This window comes from Passer domesticus, chromosome 16, assembly GCF_036417665.1.
Source record: "Passer domesticus isolate bPasDom1 chromosome 16, bPasDom1.hap1, whole genome shotgun sequence".
NCBI lineage: Eukaryota > Metazoa > Chordata > Aves > Passeriformes > Passeridae > Passer > Passer domesticus.
Genome location: NC_087489.1, coordinates 13,885,947 through 13,900,005, shown reverse-complemented (window position 1 = coordinate 13,900,005; position 14,059 = coordinate 13,885,947). Strand labels below are relative to the sequence as shown.

General features: G+C 44.7%; 1 long non-coding RNA gene across 1 annotated transcript; it reads left to right on the top strand.

The window, feature by feature from the left end:
* The first annotated feature begins 10,211 nt into the window (after window positions 1-10,211).
* Window positions 10,212-11,874, top strand: LOC135281833 (uncharacterized). Its single transcript, XR_010348298.1, has 3 exons — window positions 10,212-10,342; window positions 10,420-10,567; window positions 11,529-11,874. It is a non-coding gene; the product is annotated as an uncharacterized LOC135281833 (long non-coding RNA).
* Window positions 11,875-14,059: the final 2,185 nt, after the last annotated feature.

Below are 14,059 nucleotides of genomic sequence, written 5' to 3'. Positions count from 1 at the left end.
GAGACCCCAACCCTGGGCACAGGGGATCCTTTGGGACCCCAACCCTTGGGGCACAGGAGATTCCTGAGACCCCCAGCCCTGGGCACAGGAGATCCTTTGGGACCCCAACCCTGGGACAGAGGGGTTCCTGGGGACCCCAACCCTGGGGCACAGGGGATCCTTGGGAGATCCCAACCCTGGGGCACAGGGGATCCTGAGAGACCCCAGCCCCACCTCCCTGGCCAGGGAAGAGGCTGCTGGAAGCCTTGGGGTCCCCAGAAAGAAAATACAAAAATTTTCCCATTGGTTTCAGAGCGTGCTGGTTCAGCTGTCAAATATCACAGGAAAAATTCGAGGTGCTTTCATTCAAAATTAATTAAGTCAGCCAAAAAAAAATATTAAAATTTGGTGCAGTGAAATTCATTACATTTAAAAATGATACAGTAAATAGTTTTCTTTTAGGTTCTAAAATCTGTTTTAAAGTACTTTATAATTCAATAATAGAACTATTAGAAGAAGAGGTGACATGAAATTAAAATACCCACCTAGCTCTATGCTTTTAATTTGGAAAATTGCAATCAGAAATGGAAAGATGGAAATTTAACAGCTATATTGAAGATGATCAGAAGAATTCTTTCCATAAAGGTTAACAACAGATAATTACTTTCTCAGGAAATCACTAAAATGTCATGATTTTTCTGCTTTGTTTTCAGGGAAGTTTTATGATGCTCCCTTCTTGCCACTTGGCAATGAAACAAATGAGGTTAGATGGCAAAGATTATGAAAGAAATTAGCAATAATGAGTCCAGTAACTAAAAACATTAGTAGAGAAAATTGAGTTGACCTTACTTTTATAATTATTCATTTTCTTAATTGTTTTTTTTTCTGGAATAATTGGACTGAAATTAAATAATGCGAGGTGCAAGGCTCAGGTGTGACGGGGCTTTGGCACAGATTAATGACCTTGCTTGGGGTCACCTCTGGGGAACGCCAGCTCTGAGCTGGGATGGCTCCTGAGCTGCTCCGTGCCCTCCCTGCAGGATGGAGCTGCAGCAGTTTTGGGGTGTGCAGGGCCAGCCTGGGGAGGCACTGCCAGGATAATCTCTGTGCCGCCCCCCCGGTCCTGCCCAGCCCCAGAAATCACTTTTTGGTCAATTCCCTCCATCAGCAGAGCAGAGTGAGTTTGCCACCTCGTCACATCTGGGGGGCTCCTTAGGGAAATATGGGGAATTTTATCCTCTCCAGTGGTGAGGGATCCCCCTGCCCTCCCCGCTGTGTTTGCAATTCCAAGGGCAGTGCTCCATCTCTCTGTGGTTATTCCCTGCCATACATTTATAATTACGCAGAAATTTAACAACTCTAAACCAGCTTATTTAAACAAGGTATTACACGCTGCCTGCTGATAACAAACCAATAAAGTCTCAATCAAATGTGTCATTAAAGCTGCATTTGTCCACTCCTATTTATTATAATAATTTTTTTTTTTAAAAAAAAGGAAAAAACTACACTGGAGCCATATTTCCCTTTGGGAACTGTACACAGAAAACCAGATCCAATGGCTGCAAATTTCTCCAAGAAAGCCAGGCCTCCTCAACCTGGGAATCAAGGAATCCCATCCCCAGAGGGGACGTTCTGCTCCCTGCCTAAACTCAACTCAGCCAGGCCAAACTGCAGCTCTTCCCTGGGGCTGCCATCCCAGAATGGCTGGTACTGGTGTTACTGGTGATACTGGTGTAACTGGTGTGGCCCAGCCCCACCTCAGGGGGATTTACCCTGGGCTCCCCTCCTCTCTCTGGAGGGTTCTGGCCAGGCTGAAGCAGTTCCCAAAACCCGCAGTGAAGGTTCAGATTTTAATTAACATTTTTTTGTCCATTTACCTTCCCTCAGCACCTGGTTCCCAATTTCCTCTGCTCCCCTTCCTAAAGCTCAGCTTTGTCCCCTTGCTGCCTGACTTCACTTTCTGCTGCTCCCACCAGCAGCTCCACCTTTTTTTCCACTCCTTTTTGTTCAATTCTTCTTTCAAACACAAATCCAGGTCTCATAAATCCACTCTCCCTGCTTCTTCTTGGCATCTCCTGGAATTCCTTTCCCTTCCCATTTCTCATGCCCAGCTCCTGCCCAGCCCCACTCCTGAGCACGCTGGTCATCCCTTTTGCCATCATTTTTTAAAGTTCTCTCTTTCTGGTCGGAATTGGAGAGGTTTCCTCCTCCCCCAGCATTAAGTTTACAGCTTTTAGCACTCAGTGCATCAGAAAATTGCTGCTGTCCGGGGGCTGAGGCAGCACGGAACAGAATCACTGTTTCCATCCTTGGTGAGCCAGAACTGCCCTGCAAGCTTTGTTACACGGGAGCACAATTAACCCCTTATTCATCAGCCCTTACAAAGGACATATCTTCATTTTCCAAGCCGAGGAAAACGCTTCCCTCAGTGGCCAGGAGAGATTTACAGCCTGGAATGCTGTGGGCTCGACAAGCAGAGACTGCTGACTGCAGAGAACAATGAACTTGTTAGTTAACAGAATTAACAGTGCGTTGTTTAAGTATAATGACAGCAATAAAACAGGAGATGTGAAGTTGATACAGTCACAACTGAATCATAATGGATGAGATATTTACGGCAAAGCTGTTAAAACATTGAATAAAATATGGGAAGAGCAAAAGCAGATGTGATTTTATTCTTCAGAGCTTGAAGCTTGTAAAGTTTGAGATAGCATGAGTAATAATCACAGGTTCTGGTTCACAATGCATTAATAAATATTGATATGGTGCCAGTGCTGAAACTTTCCAGATACCAAAATAAAGTGAGAAAGCATGCTCGTGCATTATGGATTGCCAAGTTGAAGTTGTGAGGCACACATGGCAGTGCATCCCCCTGCTCTGCCTCCCCCCAGCCCCTCTCACACTGCACTGGGCCCGGACAAACCCTGCAGTGCAGAGCCAGAGCCTCGCTCCCTCTGCTGCAGGGGCAGCCGGGGCTCTGGGGCTCTTGGGTGCAGAATTCCCCACGGCTCTGCCCCTCCGGGCTCCCTCTCAGAGGATTCCAGGGAAAAGGCGAGGGGCTGCCCTGGGAGGAGCACTCCTGCCCAAAGCCATCCTGCCAGGATGCTGCTCCTCTCCTCCCCGGGGCTGGGGTTTACCTGGGATCCGCTCCCACCCCAGGGGGTTTGTGGCTGCAGTTCCACCCACGAGGCAAGGTGGTGGGAAAGCAGCACAAAGCTAAAGGAGAGGTGAAGAATGACAGCAAACCTGACTCACTGCCCCCCTCCCTGCCCAGACACATCCCAGCACGCCCGCTAACCCTGCCTGCGCACACGGAGCCCTGCACGCTCTGCACAGCCCTGCTGGGCTGGGTTCTGCAGGCCCATGAGTCAGGGTGGCTGGGGGACAGGCAGAGCCAGCAGAGCAGCCTGCTCACCCTCCCTGCGCCGGGGAACCCAGAGTGATGGAGCACAGCCCCGCCAGGGCATCACCCAGCCAGAGGCACGGAGCTCTGCACCCTCCTCTGACCAGTGCCTGGCAAGCACTCACTGCTGTGTGTGCCAGCATCTCGTGAAATCACATAATTACACAGGATCTGATTCATTTCCCAGAAATTTCCAGCCTAAACTCCTGGGAAAGAGGAAATATATATATTAAAAAATCATATATATATATATATATATATATATACACACACACATATATATATAAAAATATATATAAAAACAAATATTTATTTTTATATATTTAGATAAAATATATTTATATATTTATATAATTATTTATATTTATATTGTTATTTATAGTTTTTATATTTATTTTTATTTATATATATATATATATATCTCCATCCATTCTTTCCCAGAATGGATGCAATTTCCCTGTGACTTACTACTATATACTGTTTTCCATTAATCATCAATTTAAATCTCAAAAGAAAGAAAGGATAACACCAAACCTCACTTCCCTGAATTAAAATCTCTCTCGGAGGATGTAATTTTCTAATTTCTACCACGAAGCAGATTTATGCAGAAATGACTTTGTTGTGGCTGGTGAGATGTAGGTAACGTTCTGGTGATAATTCCACAGCCTGTGGAATTCAAAAGTTCCTTTCACCAGGCCTTGGAAAAATTACCTTCAGAGTGGAAATCTTTTCCAAGACAATCTCCCAGCTGGATTTCCCTTCCCCACCGCAGCTGCAATCCCTGGCTGCAGAAACTCATCCTCAGAACCTCTGGGATGAGCACCAGGCGGGGTTTTTGCAGAAGAGACCCCAAGATTTTCAGGAAGGGCAATTCTTTACTTCTTACAGAGCACAGGGTGACTGAGAGCCTGCTCTGAGGAACGTCTGTAGTTCCTTCAAGCACTAATAACAATAATAGTAATAGTAATAGTAATAGTAATGGTAATGGTAATAGTAATGGTAATAGTATAGAGTAATAGTATATAGTAATGGTATATAGTAATAGTAATAATAGTAATAATAGTAATAATAGTAATAATAATAATAATAATAATAATAATAATAATAATAATAATAATAATAATAATAAATTTCCCCAATCAGATGATAACTTAGAATCCCAGAATCATTAAGGCTGAATGGGAATTCCAAGGTCATCAAGTCCAACCCTTGCCTGACACCAACACAGCCATCAAAGCCAACATTTCCTACAAATGTTGATGAATGTGCCTTGAAGACAGCACTCAGTGATGGTCCAGCAGCACTGTCAGATGTCAGCTGGCCGCAGCCCCCTGGCCCAGCCCCTCTGCAGGGTCCTGTGAGCCCAGGATGGAGACCCGGGATCTCTGCTCTCACTGGAGGTTCTGCACTGCAATCCCAGAGCCCAGGATGGAGCTCTGCTCTCACTGGAGGTTCTGCATCACAAATCCAGAGCCCAGGATGGAGCTCTGCTCTCACTGGAGGTTCTGCATTGCAAACCAGCCCCAGAGCCCAGGATGGAGCTCTGCTCTCACTGGAGGTTCTGCATTGCAAACCAGCCCCAGAGCCCAGGATGGAGCTCTGCTCTCACTGGAGGTTCTGCACTGCAAACCCAGAGCCCAGGATGGAGCTCTGCTCTCACTGGAGGTTCTGCATTGCAAACCAGCCCCAGAGCCCAGGATGGAGCCCTGCTTCCACCTGGAGGTTCTGCATCGCTCAGGATTTGCTCCCTGTGCCTTCACTCCAGACAGAGCTCAGAGCCAGGGAGCCCAGGGGCACCTGCTGGGCACTTTGTGCTCGTGTGAGAGGAGGTTTGGGACCCAAAACGCTGAACCTGCCCTGAAAACACGCCAGGGGTTTGCCCAAAGCCTTTCTGAGGCTCTGCACCTCTTTAATGCCATTATCCACCAGTCTGAGCCATTCTCTTGGGAATCGATGCCGCTATTGATATGAAAGCGCAGCAGCTGATTTAGGCTCCTGTGACATATGGGCTGCTGTCCACTAGGTACCGAACTGCAACCGCTGAACTCGTTTGGCTGGGATCTCAGCTCCAAATGGAGCATTAGGGATAAACGGGCAGCGCTTTAATGGTCATTTCACACTTCACCATCAGCCCATCCATCCTCCGCACGCGCCACTCCAGCCTCCCGCTCCCTTCCCGCAGACGGATCAGAGCAAAAAGGAATGTGACAAAACAAATGTTGAGGAAAGCAACCTTTGCTTGCTGTTGGTGGGTGTTTCCCCCCTCCAACGAAATGGCGAATTGTCCCATTATCCTCGTTCCCTGCACAGTGTGGATCTGCAGGACCTTCAGCGCAGCGCAGCGCAGCGCTGCCACAGTCAGCTTCTGTTTTACATACTGACACGCATTTTAACACGGAAAAGGTCAGAGATGGAAACAGCACAGCTTGTTGCTGTGACAGCAGACATTTAACAGAAAGACTTCTGGACACACTACAGTTTAAAATAATTTAGTAAAATAATTGCCATGATTGATTTTTTAGGTCCCCGGGTTCATACCACACACTTTTGTGTGACAACTCCCTTCAGTGCTGTTTTTTCTTTCTTCTGGTTATTTTTTTTCCCTCTCTCCAGCAATGACAAGAAATGCATTTCAAATAAGTTCTGGGATGTTGTCAAAGTTTGCTCAGATTCACAAACTCCATCACTGGCAGTGAGCAGAGCCCTGTGCCCAGCAGCAGGAGGTGCCAGGGATCTCCTGGATAAATCAGATTTGGTGGCAGCCCAGCGTGTCAGGAACGCAGCTCCTGCCTCCCTGCAAGCATTGCCAAATCTGTGGCCACACAGCACATCTGCCCCCGAAATAACCAGGAATTCGGTGCAAATAAAAGCCAGGAAGTGTCTGTGTTTGGGGGGAAAGGGGATTGGGAGATGTCAGAAATGAGCAAAGCTGATGAACCTCAGAGAAGCACAAAGTCCTTCCCATGAAACCCCACGCAGCCCTGGATGCACGCACTGAAGTGAATTTGGAATCCCTATAACATTAAACACCACCAAGTCTAAATTCTGAATTTGCTCCGCGGTCAGGGGAGGGCTGGGCTGGAATTCCCAGGGCAGCTGGGGCTGTTCTGGATCCCTGGCAGTGCCCGAGGCCAGGCTGGCACTGGGACAGGGGGAGGTGACCCTGCCATGTCAGGGCTGGCATGAGATTTAGGGTCCCTCCAACCCCACCATTCCACAATCCCACCCTGCACAAGGTTCAGCCCTGGAAAACGCTGGATCCCAGCAGGTTCCTGATGGAAGCACAGCCCCAGGGCACTGCCCCACCCTGCTGAAGCACCCGGGCAGCAAGGCACCCATTTTCCAGCTAAATCAGAATTTGTTCCCTTCCAAGACACGACGCAGCCAATTTGTGGTGCCATTGCTGGTGCAAACCATTACTGATATGAAATGTAATACTTAAATACACACTGCAGCTTTGACTTCTCTCTCATTCTCAGTATACTTAATTCTGACAGCTCTAAACAAATGTCAAACTTGCCTTCAATTTCCTCCCTCCTCCTCCCCACACTTTGTGCTGGTGCATTGCTAACAGAATTAAAACTTGAAAATAGCCTTAGGCTTTCCAACCACTTTGGAGCAGGATCGGAGGCTTTTGTCTATTTCAGAATAAAAACTCCAAGATAGTAATTTTGCCATATTTTTAAATAATAAACCAGCAAATGTTCATAGCTAAAATGGGCTGTAAAACGCAAAGAACAAAAAAAAAATTTTAAAAAACCCACCAAGAAAAATGGATACCATATTGCAAAAGAAAAAGAGTTAGATTGTCATGAATCTGAAAGGAAATCAATAGGACAACTTTGGAGACCCATTTCAATCTGTTGTTGACATTGTTTTCTGGTAGTAATTTTCTCAAAATGTTAACAGTATTGAGTTTGCTTATTGATTCTATTATTTTTGACCTTGCATTAGTGTGGGCTAATCTTACATGCCATAAAATTTCCTTTCACAGCTAAAATTATTGTAGGGCTCTGGGGGAAAGTTACAATCAGGTCACAGCCCCCTCAGGATTTTGATGAGCAGATAACTGGCAATAATGAGTTATTTTCCCTTCCCAGACACCTTTCTGTTGTTTCTTACAGACTTTAGGCAGGATTGTCATATAAATGATGGGAATATTGGCCAAAATCCCAATAAATTGAGGGTCTCCTGTGCCCGGGGTGTGGCTGCAGAGCTCGTGGCATCACCAGCTGCTGCCACATTTCTGATTCAGCAGCAGAAAGATCCACTGCACTCTCTAACGCCAAAAACACAACATAAAGGGGCTGAGATTATCCTCACTATATCAATTTATGCCGTGTATTCTTATCCCCACACCTGTGAGACCTTATTTCCATTCCCTCCTCCTCCAGCATTAATTACAGAGCCTTTATTTTTCCTCAGGATTCCTGTATGAAGTGCTCAGAAGGGGCAGTGCTAAATTAATCAGCAGCTGCTCCATGGTTCAATAGTTTAGCAGCTTCCCAGTACTTAAACATTTCTCAGCAGACAAAGCCATTTGTTCCAGGGAGGATCTCCTGTGGCTCCTGAATTCTCCTGAGCACAGAAAGGGAAATCTCAACTTCCAAGCTGCACACAAAATGCTGAGCTGGACCTGCGCCTCTGCTAAAAATCTAATTTTGTGAGCCAGCCTCGCGCAGTTTTGGGGTTAAACTCTTATTTTCCCAGCACCACAAATAGCCTGACATTTTGAGTTCCTCAGCTCCAGCAGGCACCCAAACAGCCCACAGCCAGGCTGGCATCAAAAGGAGATATTTTGGATTCTGCAGCCTCAGGAAGGTCTAGACAGAGGCAGATGTTCCCGATGAAAGGAGGTTCAGAGCAGCACCAGGGCCGGGCTGAGCGCCCTGCTGCAGGGAGCCTCCCCAGGGAGATTCCTCTTGGAGGCTTTTAGCCTCCAGCTCTGTTTTTAAAGGTATGGATTTCCCTGGAAACGGCAGAGCTCCATTAAAAGTCACAGGTGCCCCGGAGCTCTGCTTGGAAGATTACCTCAAATTTCATTTAATAACAGGCTTGAAACTTGAGACAAATTATTTATTACAATGGGCAATATTTTTTTTGGTCTGTTTTTTCCTTCATGGTCATCTTAAGTGCTAAAAGGGCTCAATAAAAATTAAAAATGATAGCAGCTTATCCTGTTCTGCTGATGAAGGGTTTTTCTTTGACCATCTTTAAGGCTGATATATAGTTCCAAGCAAGCCTTCCATGCAATCCTAAAATAAACCAAGGAGCATTTCATCCCAGTTTATCCCTGGTTATCTCACCTCAGCCTCGAGTTTTGGTTTTGGTTTTGATGTCCTGAGAGCAGCAATCACTGTGGGAACACAGAGCTGAGAGTGCCAGGAAGGCAGGGATTAGGGCTGGACAGACTGGAAATACAGATTTTTGTACGAGTAATGTTTGGGAAGTTCATCAAGAGAAATGTCAAAAAAATCTGAGCGGAGAAAGAATTTTCATTTTCTAGTAGACAGTTTGGAAAATTCTGAAAGATTCGCCCTCCTGCTCTGCATTTTGATGAGGAAAAACACCCCCAAAATTTTGTTCTAAAGAGAGTCCTGAGAGACAAACACACAAATCAGGTAAAAGGGTAGGGAGTGTATTTATGAGTAAGAGTTGTAACTTTAAAATCAATTTGAAGTCAATTTCAAAACAAGATGAAAACTCTGTTAAAAAATCCATACCAAACCAGAGTTTTCTTAGAAAGCTGCAGTTTCTTTTCCTCCATAAATAAGATTAGTGGGCACACACTTGTTGAACATTTGGGTTTTACTGGATCAGTATTTCCCCACTGAAAAGAATTTCATTGCAATAATGTCACAAAATATTTCTTTACTAAATCAGATGGGATAAATTGAATTTTGTCTTCATGAAACCTGTGGGTTTTTCTAGATTAGCAAGAGCTATTAGACTTTTTGTTCATTACTTTAAACAACTTTAAAAGACACTTCATTAGCTATGAGAAGAGAGCAAGAAGTCACATAAGGAAAAAATCTTTCACTGCAAGGTCTCTGCTGTCCCTAGAATTTGAGGAAACAGTTTTCATCCATGGAGCTGGAGCTGCCATGAGCACTCCAGTCCTTCAACCCACTGAGAAAATACTTGAGCACTTAAATATTATCCAGGTTGTCTAATCTGTGTTGTCTGCTTCTGCTGTTATTACATTTTTGTGGTATTGGAGAAAGAACAAAGGAAGGAGAAGTTGGAGAAGATTTAAAGAAGCATGAAGCCAAAATAACTTAAAGACTGGAATGATTTTTAGTTTTTTAACCTCAAGGGGGGAAAGCATTTTCCAAGCCCTAATTTGATAAACAATCAGTTTTGTTCCTGTGCAGCCCAGTTTAAAGGAATTCAAGAAATCAAAACAGAGAGAGATTTTCCCTGTTAAAATGACCCAGGCACGATCATCTTTTGATTTTTGTTGTAGGAACTCTCTCAGACTCAGACACAAAGGTGGGACGAGCCCTCACAGCACCCACCAAGAGGAGCCTCAGCAGCTCTTACAGGCAAGAACAGCCTCACCTGTGGCTCCCAGCAGGGAATTCCAGGGGACTCCCAGCAGTTTTACAGACCCCAGTGGGTCTGAGTGGGAGCTGGCAGAATTTAGGGGATGGGTGTCCCCTGAGCTATGACAATCCTGCAGTGCAAATGCACCTTAAAGAGAGCATAAATCCCATTTGGGAACGGCCAAACCGCCCCAAAACCAACAGTGAGCCGAGACCCGAGCTTCAAAGGGGCTGTCAGGGCATTTCTCCCTTCCCCATCAGCACAGGGATGGACCCTGGGTGTCCCCAAGCACCAGTGACAACATCCCATTGTCACCCTGGTGTCCCCAAGCACCAGTGACAACATTTCCTCAGCCTCTGCCTCAGCTCACAGATCCTGCAGAGTTTTGTGTCTGTTTCCCCGTGGATTTTGTCTGTCTGTTGTGGTTTTTGTTGTTGTTTTGTTTTTGTTTGTTTGTTTTTTAAAATGTATTTATTTTGTTTCCAATCCAGCTATATTTAAGGATTATCCCGTGGGATACCAAACCCAGACTCTCCCTTCTCTACAAAACCTCCTGCATGGAATCCAAGAAATCAGTCCCTGCTCTCTTCCTCTGTCTTTCTCAAGTGATTTTCAAGTTGTGGACCCCATGTCTCACAGGTTTATATCCATAGAGGATTTGCAAATTGAGCAAAGGAATGCTGGTTTATAACACCATCATTAGATGGTTAAATTTTACATCTTACAATAATCAGCAAACCGCAAATTTTACATTTTAAATTCAGGGGACTGAAGAGAAAACTGAGAGAATTGCAGAGAACTGCCAAGGGCACCTTTGTGTCTCACCTCTGTTCACTCCTGTCACTGCAATATTCATATAAAATGGATAAATATATAGATAATAAATAAATATGCACATATCTAGTAGTGACAGGGTAAAAAACTGTCCCTTTACTTGCAGAACCCCCAGCCCAGGGCAGGGTGCCTGTGCAGGACCCCCAGGGCTGGGGCTCTGCTCAGCACCCCCATCACCCCTGACTGAGCAATCACCCCCTGGCAGTGCCAGTGCAGTCCCACAGCCAGAGATTCAATACCTGGGCTCATTTTCAGCACCCCCCAATCACCCCTGCATGAGGAAACACCCCCTGGCAGTGCCAGTGCAGGAGCACAGTCAGAGATTCAATAATTGGGTTAATTTTCAGCACCCTCCATCACCCCTACATGAGGAACCACCCCAGCTGGCAGTGCCAGTGCAGTCCCACAGTCAGAGATTCAATAACTGGGTTAATTTTCAGCACCCCTCGTGACCCCTGTATGAGGAACCACCCCAGCTGGCAGTGCCAGTGGAATCCCACAGTCAGAGATTCAATACCTGGGCTCGTTTTCTGCCTGTGCTTTCCCACCAGGTGCTGGGAGTGCTCCAGCATCCCACCTCCCCACTCACCTTCCTTTGCACACTCAGCCCCTTGTGTTCCTGGGAACAGCTCCTAAATTCATTATTAATCTCACATTTCCCCCATTTCCCCCCGTTCCCCTGTTTCCCCATCGTTATCAAACAGCTCTGCTGTGATAGACTGCTGATCCTCATTTTCATATTGATTAATCTCATTCTCACACGCAGCACCCTGATTTCCAACATCTCCAGCCCAGGCTTCTCACAATGACTCATTTGCCAGACAGATTTTCCCTGCTGGAATCGTCCCCAGCGTGGGAATGTGCTGGAGCAGTTTCAGGTACAGCAGTTTGGGGCCCTATTTTGTGCAGCTAGAGGAGGAGAAGTCAGAAATGCGAGTTCAGAACTCAGCAACAGCATTCAGAACCCCCAGGCTGTGGGGAAGAGGCTGGATCTGTCCCACAGTGTTTGCTTCCCTCTGTCTCAGGGAAGGAACACGCCAATCATGCTTGGGCTTGATCCTTATCAATGGAATTAAAATGCAATTTATTTTTTTGCATTAATTTGTAGATTAAACCGAGTCATTTTATTACCTTTATCTCGGACATCTAAAATATTTAAGTATTTAACATTACCAAGTTAGCTAAATAAATCTTTAATTTAGCATAATTAGATTTGTTTAAATTAAGAAATGCACTGATATTGGAAAATAGTTTCATATTCATTTAGAACACTAAATTAGAACTTAGAATAATCTGTAGTTTTCCCTGCTTTCCCAGCTTCTGTGGTTATTTCTATGACTATTCTACAGTTATTTCTATGGTTATTCTATGGTTATTTCTACGGTAACTTCTGTGGTTATTCTATGGTTATTTCATGGTTATTTCTATGGTTATTTCTATTATTATTCTATGATTATTCTATGGTTATTTCTGTGGTTATTTCTATGGTTCTTTCTATGGTTATTCTGAGGTTATTTTTATTGTTATTTCTATGATTATTCTATGGTTATTCTATGGTTATTTTTGCAGTTATTTCTATGGTTATTCTATGGTTATTTCTATTATTATTCTATGGTTATTTCTATGGTTATTCTATGGTTATTCTATGGTTATTTCTATGGTTATCCTATGGTTATTTCTGTGGTTATTCTATGGTTATTCTATGGTTATTCTATGGTTATTCTATGGTTATTTCTATGGTTATTCTATGGTTATTCTATGGTTATTTCTATGGTTATTCTATGGTTATTCTATGGTTATTCTATGGTTATTCTATGGTTATTCTATGGTCATTTAATGGTTATTTCTATGGTTATTCTATGGTTATTCTATGGTCATTTAATGGTTATTTCTATGGTTATTCTATGGTTATTCTATGGTTATTCTGTGGTTATTCTATGGTTATTTTGCACTTGTCCAGCAGGGAAGGCTCAGCAGGGGTTTAGGATTCTGGGAGATATTTTAAGCTGATCATTTTCCTGTCCCAACACCACAGCCAAACCTCTCCTCCACCCACAGACTCTGCCTGCCCTCCAGCTGCACTTCCACCTGAGCCTGCATCCACAGTTCCACATTCCCTCTGAACTCTCTCACTCTTCTATAGGTCAGTCCCTCATTTTAGGAAACTGTTCTCATCCGATGGCCCAGCTCTCAAAAACCTCACTTTAAAACCCCATCCCATCCGTGCCTGCATTTTTCATGAACTTTGGGTGCATTTGGGGCTCAAGGACAGCCAGTTCTTTATTTCACCTCGAGGAAATGGAGCCTCACATCCCGATTGCTGTGCTATTAACAGATCGTTCCCTTCCATCAGCCGGAGGGGATCAAAAGCAGCATTTTCCGTCCCTGATTGTCCCTGCAGCCACCAGGCCACAGGGGACACCGAGCCTGTGGTGGCACTGCTGGGGACAGGTTTCTTTGGAAACACCCTTAGTATCGCAGTGAAGATGCCTTAAATGTGGGGGTTTTTTATTTTCTTTTATTTTTTTTTCTTTTTGGTGTTTTTTTTGGGTTTTTTTTGGTGTGTTTTTGTTTGTTTGTTTGTTTGGTTGGTTGGTTTGTTTTGTTTTTTCCCCAAAAAGTGTTGATATTTTTGAGGAGCAGGAGGGAGCAGTGACCAAGCAGCCCCAGCTTCTCCTGTCCAGCCAGTTATTCACCAATGAAGCTCCACTGATCTGCCTCTGCAGAACTTTTAGCCTAAAAGGGTCTGAGGACAGGGGCAGGTATCAAAAGGAAGGAATCACACATTTCTGATAGCCCAGAAAAGGACTGACACAAATCCAAGCAGCCCCTCTGTCACAGGAACACAGGCAGCACCACCAGAGCTGCCATAATCCCCTCTCCTGTACCAAATAAATTCACTTTTCATAGCACTGAAGGAGCAGATGAGCCTCCCTTCTCCTTGGTTTTCTCTGGGTAATATAAAATTCAGCATTCAAGATGCTCTTTAAAAGTAGGTTACCTCCCGATGAAAGCAAGAGTTCCTATTTGTGCTGACAATAGTGGATGCTGTTAGTGCTGTGCTGCCTGGATTAAAAAAAAAACCCCACAAAACACCAAGAACAAAAGATCCCTTCCCTTCCTCACTAAAATTCCCTCTGTTGGGCTCAAGGACAGCTTTTACCCTTGCAAGAAACCCCCTCCCACCCGAGTGAATTGTGAAGTGCAGAGCACCACACTCATTTCACAAGGCAGGGAAACTTCCTAAACTGCAAAGACTTCCAGCAGATTTTAATTTTTTTTTTTTGGACATTTTTC